Below are 14372 nucleotides of genomic sequence, written 5' to 3' on the forward strand. Positions count from 1 at the left end.
GAAAGCCAAAGCATTTAAATAAACGAGAAATGAAGTATCAGATTTATGAGCTCTGCTGATCCACACATTTTACTTTAATACACCAACTAGATATCTGCCACCCACCCACCCCCCTCCAACACTGTTGTCATTCCATGCAGCATTCGGTTAAAATTAAATATTTAAAATTGAAGCAGCTATAGGCTGCAAGCACAGCTAAAATGAAAAGCCTTTGTGGCAGCAGTGACCAGGTTTTAAATGCAAGGAGATCAATAAATAAAAGACAGCTGCTGAAGCACAATCTCAGTGTGTGAGTGGACGGAGTTCTAATGGCTCGCCGAGCAGCAGCACACTTCCTGCAACTAGTGATTCTTAAATTATGAATATGCAGCCCGTTCCGTGTCATAGCCAAATCCCCAAAATTATTTCTACTGAGAAATCCCAGCAGTTTTGGTTTTGTAGTACAGTTTATTTCTGCTAAGGATGCAAATGGCAGTAAGCTGCAGAACAAACAGGCCAAACTATTGGCATTTCAAACATCAGGCCCATTATCACAGTGGGGGACTTCAATCACTGGAACATTCCTGTAACAGCACAAGCAATATGAAAGCCATCTCAAGGAAAAAGAGGAGGAAAAAAAATCTGTAATCTCCGCAGTATACTCCTATAAACCACCAGCATAATACTTCCTAGCCCATCCAATCAGAAAGTGCCAACCCTGACCTACTAAAAGACTCACATCAAGCTTTAAATGTTTAAAAACATCAATCATAAAAAACAAAGACAGGACATTGAATTATACAGTATTAACCTCCAGGGTTTGCATACAAAGACCTTAGATTTATTTATGTCTGCGCGTTAAGAGCCTCAGCACTGTTCTATACACTGAACCGGCTGCCAATTTGATGAACCTCTTGGCCCTCAGCAGGAGTTCAGCGTCTTTGATTAATGAGTGCATGCTTGTGGAAAAAGGGTAAGAATATGGGGGGGAGAGAGAATATGGGTGAAAACACACAATCATCCCAAATGCCACAAGCACCTCTGTACTAACATCGTACATGTCTCACCCCCCTCTTTGCCACTGTCTGTCTGTCTGTGCGGGGTCATGCTCAAGTCACTTTAGAACTCCATTCTGACCAGGTGGGACTTTGACAAGATAACAGGATATAGTAGGGGCAACTAGAAAACGGGAATCCCCGTTTGTTTTCATTGCTGCCAACTTGTAAGCCAGAAAAAATACATTTCTCTAAACTACAACCATTAGAAGAACATTACGATTATGTTATACCAAAAAAATGAATACAAATGCATTCATAATTACTCTATACGGCGCAATGATGGAAACATTTCATAACAAAAATGTTTATACAAGGAATTTTAAATTCGAGAGTGCACATATACCCTTTTGTAATCTTTCATTTTTAATAAGTTTAAATATATCAATACACGCTAGGCACACATGTAGGCACTTACACATAAGATTACATATGAAAAGCTTATGCTTATGCAAGCCCAGAGATAGCCACTGTGGAAAAGCAGAGTGGTCTTCTCTAGTTGTTCAACAGGAAGTGGTTCCTTGTGTAAATGACTATAAGTAACACACCATAACATTTTCAACACTCTGTAAGTCACTTCAGGGTCACAAAGGACTGAAGTCTAACCCAAGGTGGAAGACAACCCTGGACAGTGTGTCCATCAGAGGCCACAAACACACATGGTGTCATTTCAGAGCCGGTGATTCTCCAGTAACAAGCCTGTTAGGATATGTAGGAGGGAATTCCACACAAACACAGGGAGAAGGTGCAGACCATACAAAGAACAACCCCAGCATTTTAGATCCGTATGGCGGCAGCACAAACTGCTGCGTGAATCTGCTGCCCCTTATACAGTAAGTGTACAATCTGTATATGCTGTACATGCACACACAGATTAAAAAAAAGATGTATTTATACATATTAAAGCATAAATCTATACTCAAACACACAGTACAAGGTGAAAAGAAATGTATTATTAATATTAATATTTGTGAATTTCCCCTTGGGATTAATAAAGTATCTATCTATCTATCTATCTATTATTTATTATTTAGAAATAAATCCAGAGAGCATGTCCTTTGTAGATATGAACACTTTACTTTTCCAATAGGGGTAGCGAGTGAATAGTCATTTGGTCAACCAGCCTACAAGTGAAATCCCCAAGAAAATGATATCTTATATAAATAGGAAGAAATGCCTTACCTTATATCATGCCCCCAAAAAGCTGTTTTAAGCAATACTACTGTGACTTAAGGCTATAAGCTTTTCCATCAATAACAAATAATTAACTCGGTCTCCAAAACAGCTGAATGTGTTGTTTTTTCCCCCCTTCCTGAATAACTTACTATGCAAAACTGGAATATGCACAGGATATTTTATTGTTCCTTTATGCCAAGACAATTTTCAAGGACACAAGTGCTGAATAAATATGAGTTAAATCCAGTGACCTTCTAGCATTTGTATCTAGTTATTGGCTGATTCATTGGCAGTTACTGGATGCATGCATAACACATTTAGACTGTAATCTGATTTATCTCACTTTCTATTCTGTTATAGTCATTTAAATAATAGGCCTTAAGCAGCATAATATTTTATTGCTAGTGTTTCAGTAAGAAAGATGGCATTTCAATAGTTCACTATTAACTATTTATGAAAACAAATAAAGACCCTGTGAAAATGTCTTCCATAAAAGTAAAAAAAAATTTAAAAATGATCTGATGAAGTCAGCCTTCAAGTCCTAATGGATGGCCAAGTTCATCCAGACTAGCACTTGTAAGGCCAATGATCTGTAATATGATTACGTAACATGCAGACCTGCCATTTTCTGCATATCTCAAAGTGTGTTACTATTTCTTTCTTAGTGATCAATATGAGCAAAACCTCTATTTACAAGCAAAAACAAACAAATACATAAATAAGCAGATTAGATATAATATAAAAAAGAAACTGGTTAACAAAGACTTCCTTACAAAAATGCCTACTGCATCAATATTTTCAGCTGTATTCCCAGCCTGGTCAGCAGCAGCTACACAGTAAAAACATAAAAATATTTTACTCAGCAATCAAGACACATATTTATTTATTTAAGTTCACTCTCTGAATACAGAAAACTGCATTTCCTGACAGGCAAAAACACAGAGACTCTTTCAACCGATTTGAATGGGAAGCAGGATTTAGACTTTATGTTTAATTTTTATCTTAAAACGTGCCCTTGGCTACTGAATATTTCAGAGTAACATGAGTAGTGCAGTATAAGCTCCCCGATTGTGCGCCTTGCTCCACATTCTGACCTCACCGTCTCTTTCATGGATAGACACCCCCTACAGAAGGGGAGTCTGCCATGGTGCACACACAGACACAGACAGCGGCTTATACACCGCCAGTCAACATTTAATGAAGGAACGAAAGTCGGGAGCTGAAAAGAAAGATGGTTGAAGGCCCTGAGCACAAGTAAACAAGTTGTGGGTGGACATTTCAGACTTACAAGTCCTGTTTAAAAAAAACCAACAAACTTATTTGTAGTTTTCTACACTTTTGTCTTTGTGTATGTCATTGGTCACAACATAAATATCAGTCCAGACACACGTGCTTCCCTTACTCCACTGTCCTAAAGCTTCACAGTAAGTACGGTAATAACACACACACACACACAAAGCCATTTAAGTTTTAAACCCCTTTCCATTCTCACAACTAGTGTGCCCACCAGCAGCTGAAATTCAGGACCCGAGAGCGGACAGCAGTGAGGCAAAACCACTTAAGCGCCTCACAATCACAGTGCCCTCTGACCTCTCTAATGAACAACCGTACTTGTGTGTTCACAACATGGCCCTGCTTAGAAAAATTTTTCAACGACAGTAGAAAAATTTGGAGAACCATTTCTTCAGTTCCTTACAATCCACAGATCTATTTGGCTCATTTAGAAATGCGCTATTTGTCACCACAAAGTGTCATCCCCGTTTGGCATTAACCTTCCTCGAGGTTAAGTAAATGTTGCACAGGCAGTATGCGAGGGTCTACACACGAGCTACGCTACTCTCGTCCGCACCCAGTGTTCACCGAAATCCTAATTTCGTCTAATCAGCTTAGTAAACAGCAACTGTTTTGCTCAACTTAAACCCTATTTGTGCATTTGCTTAAGCATGGTGACTTCCAAATCCAAAGCCTTTAGGCTGCAAATGGCAATTATGTCACTAGATAGTGAGAAAGTCATTTCCATGAAAATTAAAAATTAAAAAAGACAAAGACAGAAAGATAACTATTTTAATGAGCTGCTAGCCTATCGGGCACTTCTGTCCTATCAATGACTATTTTATTTACAGTCTACATGCCACAACAAAGAAGATTACTGTATTTGAAAAACACTTTTACAACTCTGATCCACAACCTCCATCACTTAAACAAAACGTTAGGCAGGTTATTTTCTTTCTTTTTTAAAAAAAAAAAAAACTGCAAGAAAATCCTAATAACAATAGACATTTGCCATAGCAGCTCAAGCTGGGATTGCCTGTTCCGTTTCAATTCATTGATACCACTAATGGCTTCTTAGCAGCGCCATGAAATTAAGCAGCTGTCAAGTCAATGCATCAGAAAGAACAGCAACGCACTCCCATAAGAAAAAGCAGGCACATCAGGATGGTGGGCAAAACATCTGCTCCTTTACATCGGGGCTTTGCAGTAAATATCCAAACAAAGAAATAGGAAGCAGTGCAATTAGGTTTCCACTCTTGGGTTTCTCTTTATATGAAAAGAAACAAAAAAACAATTTCCCCAGTTATCTCATTTAAAAGAAAAATCCCAGTTTCAGACAGCAAGTGAAACGCATGCTCTTTAATCCAATATGCAGGACCCCAATAATAAAAAAAGGAAAAAAAAAAAATTGTAATTACCGGTTTTGCGCACTGTGAATGTGGAAACAAAGTCTGATTTCATTGCGTTCAGTCAGCCCCTACCGTGCTTGTGGCATTATCTACAGGCTTGGTACACAAACACCACTTACATGGTGTGACTATTACATTCACACCATTTTCGGATTTATTTTTATAATGAGTGAACATTAGCTGCAGAGTGTTACCTACAAGATTAGAAGAAAGAAGAAAGACGGCTCATGCGCTCACTCATTTACTCTTCTGTTTTAAACACTTTTATATTGCCAATAAAAAAAATGAGCCACTCTCACTCTCACACACACCAATTTGTCTTTTGTTAATTACAGCCCATTACCTTTTAATACCAATTGGCAAAACAATGATTACTGGGGCTGGGGGTGGGTAGGATGATGGCAAAGCATTTTGGCACACTTGATGCTTGGATGGCACCAGGCCTTCAATTAACCCAACACTAAAGGATACAAAAGGCACCAACAAACAATTTACACGTACATTTCCATCTATTAGTCACTTTTTCACAGACTTGTATCAACATTTTATAAACAACGCAGATATCCAAAAATTCTCTTTTGGCAGCAGATTGGATCCCCACATAGCTTTGGGCATCTAGTAATACTAGCAATGCCCCAGAAATGGGAAGACAGAATTTTGTTTTTTAGGACTCTGCACATTAAAGGCGTTTAAAAGATGCAAAAAGAAAATAAAAAAACACCACATGTTAAACATGTTATGTAACAAGGTCGAGTAAATGAAGATGATGCTTGCTTCTTATAAGGATATTCATACTGAACATAATTTATGATTTTTATACATCACTCCTCTCACAAATGTTCATTTTCTTTCATATACAGTACACTTTAGAAAAACATGCAATATTTTCTTTTTTTCTTTTCTCCCCCAAGTGTGATCAAAAACAATAAAGATTTGCAGTTGGCTTTTAATTCTGTCAGCAGATTATTTCCTGTAGTACAAATAAGAGCTGAAGAAAAGAAAAAAAAAAAACACACAACAGGTCCCTTGCATGTCTTTCTTAAATCGAAACCTGTTTTCCCAGCTGTAACAAAAACAAGCTACATCTCCTTCACAAAACCACAAACCAGTCCAAATGTTACACAGTATCCCAGGTGCTGATATTAATAGAAACTTAAGATTTTTCATCCATTAGGTTTTGCCATGTGACCAGTGAATGTCTGGCATGGAAAAAAAAAATCTATTGTTCATAAGAAATTTAAAAGAACACTGCCGTTTATTGTCTCACTCAAGGATAGGCTGACATAAGAGCCCATAGCCAGGGGACACAAGACACGTTTCTTGTAAAGTTTTCATTGAAACTGGGACTTGTTCGGAGTCTTACATGTAACAACTGTTTCAGTAGGACTTTAAAATGAGAAAAAAAGTAACTAGTCAAACGGTATCACTCTTTAAAAAGTCCACACAGTACATACAATATAGTGTCTCATATACATACTGTGTGTGTGTGTGTATATATATGTATACATACATACATACATATATACACATAAACACAAATATATTTCAATGTATATATATATATACTACAGTACATCTATACATTACACACTATATCATACTTAGCATACATGTATACTACTGCAAATCGATACATTACACACTATAAAGTTGTCATTATACACATATACTACGGCATATCAATACAACACACTATATAGCATTTAGCATACACATATATCTGTTACAGTACATCTATAAATTACACACTATATGGCATTTAGTATACATACTGTGTATATTACAGTAGACAGATAGATAGATAGATAGATAGATAGATAGATAGATAGATAGATAGATAGATAGATAGATAGATATGAAAGGCACTATATGATAGATGTATTGATATACATCTATCTATCTATCTATCTATCTATTTCCCACTACAGTATTTAGCATACATGTACAATATATTTACATCTGGCAGTGGCTATACTACAGCATAGATCTATGTGTAATTAATCTACATTGAATTATTCATTTGCTAATTTTAAATGCCACTTATTCTTGTCTACTGTTCATTTGTTTTTTCATTCTTGAAATGTGTTTGTGTAATATCTTTTCATCTTTTTGAGCTACATTCTTTCCATAATACCCATACAGTATACAGTGTATTTACACACATAATTTTGTATGTTTAAATACACACAAAAGAGAGATTCTTGGGAAATATTTAAAAGTAGGAAGGTTATTAAAATTAACACCTTTATTCATATTTTAAAACAAAAAGCACACAAAGCATCCATGTAAAATATAATTGCCTTCCAGGGTGTTATGGTGGGTATGATGGATGAATGAATGAATTAATGAACATAAGCATAGCTTGCACCGTTGCAAAACTGGGAAACTTTAATAAACATGTGCACAAGTCTCTAATATGACACTACATATATTTGGACATATATATATATGTGTGTGTGTGTGTGTGTGTGTGTTTATGTACTGTATATGATGCCGATGAGCTTTGATGTGGCTTATCTCGCGGTACTCTGTGCTATACTGCTGTTCATTCTACTTGTGCCTGCCGTGTGAAAGGCGCTATATAAAGCCAAGTCGCCTGAACGAGCGATTGTTGCACTAGTCTGTTTACATCTGCTCGACTACTCACAAAACCCAGACGGCTCTCGTGCCCTTGTAGTGGCGCTATGCAACGGTAAACAAATTAAAAGGATTTAAAGGGTCAACTGGATTACGGCGATAAAGATGCACATGACGGTTGAATACCCCACTTACACATTGATCATTTTTCGTACGGGGGATATGGACAGACAGCACTCTAGATCGATAGGTGGCCATCTCTCCTTTGAATGTTAATACATGTGCAGCCCGACAGAGCTGCTCGAGTGCCGACTGTCCTTCCCACCTGTCACAAGAATAAATGTCGAATTGGAATTGCCCAACTAATAATCTCACATGAAAGAAATAGTATGGACATTTAATATTACGAGCAACAGATCGGAGGGATAAGAAAGAAAAACAAGAAGTCTGCGAAGCGCTTCAGCGAGAATTTTTAACTTAAACTTTAAATGACGTCACCGCCTCCCCTTGAAACATTTCCTAACTTTCCGCGTTTAGGGGGCTTCGATTCGCTTTCTTGAAGGAAGAAAAGTTAAGCAAAAAGAGACCAGGGAATTAAAATTACCCAAGATGGCGAGAGGCTTGTTGTTTAGAGGGCAGAAAAATGGAGGATATTGTAATATACACAAAGGGATAAATTTCAACAACTCAGCCCAGACTGCAGCTGCTTGTCTTTATAAGGAAGCAACACAAAAGATAAGAGAGAAAGAACAGCCACGCACTCGGCAGCGGAGCGCCCTGTAAAAGCCATGGATTTTCTCCAAATTAAGGAAGACCGTACATTTTAGGCATGCATTGCACTCTAAGGTGTCCACAAAATATAAAAATATAACATTTACGCTTCAGTTACACTGTTGCCAAGTGAGGAGCCACTGGGTACATTCTTTCTTGCCATCATCTCAGACAGACATATTAAAGCAGAGCCGAGGGGCACGGAGCTGCTTTACCTTCCAGAGACTCTGACATCGCTTTATTATTAATGTTATTATCATCATTAGTACTACTATTAAAAGACGTGAGAGCAGTTACGACTGTGTACCTTAACAGATCCTGGGGGATCTTCTCTAGGGGCGGGACACCCCCGGAAAGTGCAATCATTCGGATTACTCGATTCCGAAAATATCGCAAGAAAAACGGAACAGTTTAAAAGCCACCGGCAAGAGACACAAAGACTAGACTGACACAAAATCAGGCACAAGACTTTGAAACAAAATAAATGAAAGAATGGAAGAAGACACGAAAAGAGTGGCAAAGTCGCGGTGAATCTCGGGCTGATGCCTCCGTGCCTCCCATAAAGTTCGCGAAAATAAAACATTTACACATATAAAAAAACATCGAGGCATCACATAAACAATCCTCGCAACAAGGCTACGAAGCGGGCAGCCGTCGGCCCACCGGCCGGCAAGCAAGCTAGCTCGCGAACTTGTAAACCTTCAACCAACGGTTGGGAGAATCAAAGTGCAGGAGAAGAGACAAGAAGCTGCGCTCACTCCTCCGGCACGATCCGGCCAAAGAACACACGGGAGTCCAACTTACCTTTAGTTCGATCACTTTGGATGTATTCCACCTTGCTTCGGCTTCTTGCGAGGGATTATGCGGGTAATGATTATCAGTTTATCCTCTCTTCTTTTTTTCCTTTTCCGTTTCACGTTGTTGTTGTTCTTGTTGCTAAAGGCCGGTGGTAGGAGATGATAAAGAAGGGAAATTGGACAGCAATTGAGTCTCCGTGTGTGAGAGCGTGTGCGCGCTAATGCGCGCGAATAGATTTCTCTGTGTGTGTGTGTGTGTGTGCACGCGACCGACAGTAACAGAGAGCGAATGTAATTTCTGTGTGTGCGCGCGCATACATGCGTGCCGCCGCGCGCTTCCTATCAACGAGCTAGAGGAGACTCTTCTCAAGGTTTTTTCAGCTTCACATCAAGGAGTCCGAGTGACGTCACTCACAGGCTCCTTAACAATGAAAACTTGCGATCAGAATAAACAAGAATAGCTTTCAGAGGCAGGATCGCGCTGGTTGGAGGAATGAATATCCTGTCTGCTGGTGTCTCTTTTAAGCTTCTTCTTACAATAGGACGCTTAATCGTCTCACTTTCGACATTTTTTTTTCTTTTTCTTTTTTGCAAGCCAACACCTTTTTTTTCTCAAACAACATGATATTCATAAAGTAAAATAAAAAATAGTAAGAAAGAAAAAAACTTACGTAAGATAACATAGCATTATCCACTTAATCCATTTTAGGGTCACAGGGATCAGAGCCTAACCAGGCAGCACTGAGAACAAAGCAGGAATCAATCCTGAACCAGGCAGCAGTCCATTTCAGCATCCACATACACACATGAGAACCAACTTGGATTAATCAGTTAAACTAAGATGCATATGGAAAATGGCAGAGAGAACACACAAACTCAATACAGATGATGAGAAGGTTCAGAACATCAGCCCAGGATGATGAATCTGTGAAACAGCAGAACTAACCACTGTGCCATTATGCCATTCTGATATAACGTTAATTGCTTAAAGCATGTTAGTTATGTCAGAACTAGGGTACTACACTACAAAAATGCAAATATTATCATAGCAATAGAATTCCTTGGCACTGTGTTCGTTCTAGAGAGGCACTATATCCAATTAAATGTGTGGATTTTAATATTACACTGCAACATACGATTGGAGTTACAAAGGTTTTAATTGCAATAGCACCACTAATGGGTTTTATTTATTTTATTTTTTAATTAATTTATTTATCCAAGTCAACTTACTAAGTATTTTGATACATACGGTACAAGAAGGTGCAAGCATCAAAAGCAACACAGAACAAGGTGACAAAAATAAGCAAAAGGAAGTCATCCTACAACTAAGTAATTATACCTTCAACTAGACTATGACAAATATCAGTGTCCTAAACTCTTTGCCAGTACAAAAGTGGCTATCATGTAGAAGGGGAACCAGACAGTTCCAAAGAATCTAATGAAAAGGTGTGCTTATAAAAGATGCCTAAACAGGAGTAAACTGGGCGTAGCTCAAACAGCCAAAGGGAGATCATTCAACAGCTTTGGAGCAACAATGGAGAAGAACTGTCAAATCTTGGCACATCTGGTAAGAGGAGGAACAGTCAGCAGACTTTTTGAAGAAACATACAGTATGGAGAGACCAAAGGCTGGAGATACAGAGGAGCACAACCATTCTGAGAAAAAGAGTGTTGCAGCAAACGGAATCCAGTGAGACTGAAGTAGAGGAGAAGTAGGAGTGAAAGAAAAATGGATTCAAATTAGAAATAATAGAGGTGATTATAGAAGTGGTGCTTTTGCATTTATTCTTTAGTGGATGCTTTTATCCAAAGGGAATTGTAATGAAAATATTTCCCCTATTTCTATAGCTGGGGCATTTGACAGTTTTTAGGGAAACATTTCAAGGAGTCAGAGGTGTGCACTGGACTGGTAATCCTAAATTATACTTGTCAGGCTTCTCAGCCATGATCCCCACCCAAAAGAAAAATATTTTGCATAACATCTAATTTGAAATGAATTACGTTTACAAATGTACAAGTAACATGTTTGACTAGTTCGTATTTCACAGCACTAGTGAGTTATGTGACTTCTTCACAGTTGCAGTAACAGCCTTATGTTTCCAGCCCTGTTAAGCTGCCTGTGCAATTGCTTGTGAGAGGGGCACAATTATAAGAGGGTCTGTTTCATGTCCTATTTAGCCTATAACTGTACTGTTGTTTCCATATTTCCAGTAATAGACTGACAGTAAAAGCCAAGAGAGAGAGAATATGACTTTATACCTATTTGCTAATGCAAGGCTAAACCTTTATGATTTATAATATCATTTGTTAGTTTTTTACTGTGCTAAAAAGTCATTTTTGCTTATTTATACCCAATAGCAGTAGAATATTCTTGAATTAACAAACTAAAATAATATTTCTGCATCACCTGACATGCCTTGTTGCATATCATCTCATCATTAATGCTGGAGATTGAATAAGATAACTTTAGTGTTCACATTACAACCTATAGCAGCTGGACCACACTGCCTGTTGTGGTTCTAGTAGATGCAGTGCTGATGCTAGATTAGCCATAAAAATGCAAGGTAATAAAGCAGTGGGGCTTTAAAAGGTATTTAGTTGTGCCAGAAGAAGTAACATTTCTTCTGGCCATTTATATTCTACTGACATCAAGTTGCTTCAAAAGTGACTAAGATTAAAGATTAAAATACAAGCTAAAAACCAATTTGCTTGTGTAAAAGCCTATACAGTACAGTCCAGTGAATGATTAGTCAGCAGAACTTTACATTAAAGGGCAGAACAAACTGTCACAATTAGGTATCACCAATGCAGAAGGTCATAGTAGTCTACAAGGAGCAGAAACTGTCATAGCCATCTGATGGCTTTAGTATTTGCAGAACAGACTCTGCTATGGAGAGTTCACTTCCCGGGTCCTCCCTGCGTGGAGTTTGCATGTTCTCCCCGTGTCTGCGTGGGTTTCCTCCGGGCGCTCCGGTTTCCTCCCACAATCCAAAGACATGCAGGTTAGGTGGATTGGCGATTCTAAATTGGCCCTAGTGTGTGCTTGGTGTGTGGGTGTGTTTGTGTGTGTCCTGCGGTGGGTTGGCACCCTGCCCAGGATTGGTTCCTGCCTTGTGCCTTGTGTTGGCTGGGATTGGCTCCGGCAGACCCCCGTGACCCTGTGTTCGGATTCAGCGGGTTAGAAAATGGATGGATGGATGGATGGACTCTGCTATTTCTGCCATGTCTGTTCCTACATCTGAATGTGGCACAAACTCCGCTATCACTATACAGGCTCTGTGATTTAGCAGCTAGGACGTGGCCATTAAGGTACAACCTGGCTATTCACATAACCTTGCAATTTTAAAATATTATGTGTAAATAATTGTAATGTATAAATGTATAGTGATCTTTAAATCAACTTGGATAAAAGCATCTGCCAAATTAATAAATAATAATTTCAGAGATAGCACCAAAAATAGTTTTACTGTTGACAGCATTATCACCATTAACGCTTTTAGAGCACCTCTTCTGCATTTTATTGACAGTAATTTCTAAAATACTTTTAATTTAGCTGCAGCTCAACTGCCCTGTCCCGAGTGGCACCAGTGCTCCCCTTAAAAACTGAATTAAGCGTCTTTGAGAGTGTTATGATGATACGAAACTGTCTGTTATGTAACTGAGCTGGAGTGGCAGTCATAGTGCTAGCGAGATGCAGCAGTGGCCTGGCAATTGGGCTTTTAGTCAATCAGACTGTTTTTTTTTTTTGTTTTCATTTTTTAAAAAGAGATGCTATTGTTATGCATCTTGTAGGTGTATGTGAGTGTGTGTGTGTGTGTGTGTGTGTGTTCAAAGGGCATCCATCTTGTTAAAGACTGGGCTTGCCATATTAAAAGGATACAAATGTGAATACAGTTGAATAAATCTATGGCACTGTGTGTCTGGCAAACCCTTCAATGGAGAGCGCTGGGTGGGCTGAATGATGGGGACTGACTACAAATTAAGGAGTCTCTGTCATAATTTTACAGATGGTAGCAGCAGATACAGAAACAGCAGATAAAAGAAAAACCAAAATATGAACTCCCTTGGGACTTTTTTCCTAGAGAAATAAAAAATAATGTAGAATGAAGAACTACCAAGGATACACTTCAGTCTAGGCAAATGTTTCAAAATTATAAAACAAAAAAGATTTGTATGGGTGTACGGTGAATCACTTCTAAAAATAGCTCTTGATTACTAAAAGTGGTGCTCGAGGGCTACAGCTCAGGAAGTGGACATAATAATCTATTACTCCATTTTCTTAACCTGTTTATCTCAAGAGAGTGTCTTAGAACACCAGTGCCCTTATTAACAGCATTGGGGGTGTGGTGGGATCATTTACAGGTGTGTGAGCCAACTTAGCATCGTCATGTAAATGAAGAAACTGGGCCAGACTTTTAACATAGGAAGACAGCAAAGCTAAACAGACCAGGCATAATAATTAAAAAAACGCAGATACATACGATTAAAACACATAACTTTGTCTTTTCCTATTCTAGTGTGTGTGTGTGAGTGTGTGCACGAGACTGTGCAGTGTATCCTATTTGTGAGCTTAGGCAAAAACAAGACATAATATGTTATGTTATAATATCTCAAACCCACTTAGTCCATGCCAGTGCCATATGGTGACTAAAGTCTATCCAGGAAGCATTGGGAGCAAGGCAGGAAACAGCCTTGCTTAGGTAAGTGACTTTTTTAAAATTAAGATACAATGTGTACTACTGCATATATCTGTGCTTGCCTATATACAGCATATCATGGAAACAATAAACTAAACTAAAAGCATTTATGCAGCCACACTAGAAAATTAACCTTTGCAACATTGCTTTTATTGTTTTTATTAGTTTCAAGGTCTACACAGCATCAGCAAAGCTAAAGTTGAAAATTGACAGAGGGTAATTTATTGAAATTTTCACACAGTCCTACAGCAGAGAAGGTCGGGCGATCACTAAGCTTTAATTCATATTAAAAATGCCATTCTTTTAATGCAAAATATTTATATGCATGAAATCTATCTATGCCTCGTAGTAAGGAGACCTGGGTTCACTTCCCGGGTCCTCCCAGCGTAGAGTTAGCATGTTCTCCCCGTGTCCTCGTAAGTTTCCTCCAGGTGCTCTGGTTTCCTCCCACAGTCCAAAGACATGCAGGTTAGGTGGATTGGCAATCCTAAATTGTCCCTAGTTTGTGGGTGTGTGTGCCCTGCGGTGGCCTGGCACCCTGCCCGGGGTTTCTTTCCTGCCTTGCGCCCTGTGTTGGCTGGGATTGGCTCTAGCAGACCCCCGTGACCCTGTAGTTAGGATATAGCGTGTTGGATAATGG

At 38.7% G+C, this 14372-nt stretch overlaps 1 protein-coding gene across 10 annotated transcripts in view; it reads right to left on the bottom strand.

Moving 5' to 3' along the window:
- LOC120531761 (bromodomain adjacent to zinc finger domain protein 2B-like) overlaps window positions 1–9311 on the bottom strand; it is a 268155-nt gene extending 258844 nt beyond the window's left edge. For 6 of the 10 annotated variants that reach the window (XM_039757468.1, XM_039757465.1, XM_039757466.1 and 3 more), the window contains exon 1: window positions 9044–9310. The gene's annotated coding sequence lies outside the window, so the exon portion shown is untranslated. Of the gene's footprint in view, window positions 1–9043 lie in introns of all 10 variants that reach the window. The other 4 variants (XM_039757469.1, XM_039757463.1, XM_039757464.1 and 1 more) reach the window with 1 other exon arrangement.
- Window positions 9312–14372: the final 5061 nt, after the last annotated feature.

Source organism: Polypterus senegalus, chromosome 6 (genome assembly GCF_016835505.1).
Source record: "Polypterus senegalus isolate Bchr_013 chromosome 6, ASM1683550v1, whole genome shotgun sequence".
NCBI lineage: Eukaryota > Metazoa > Chordata > Cladistia > Polypteriformes > Polypteridae > Polypterus > Polypterus senegalus.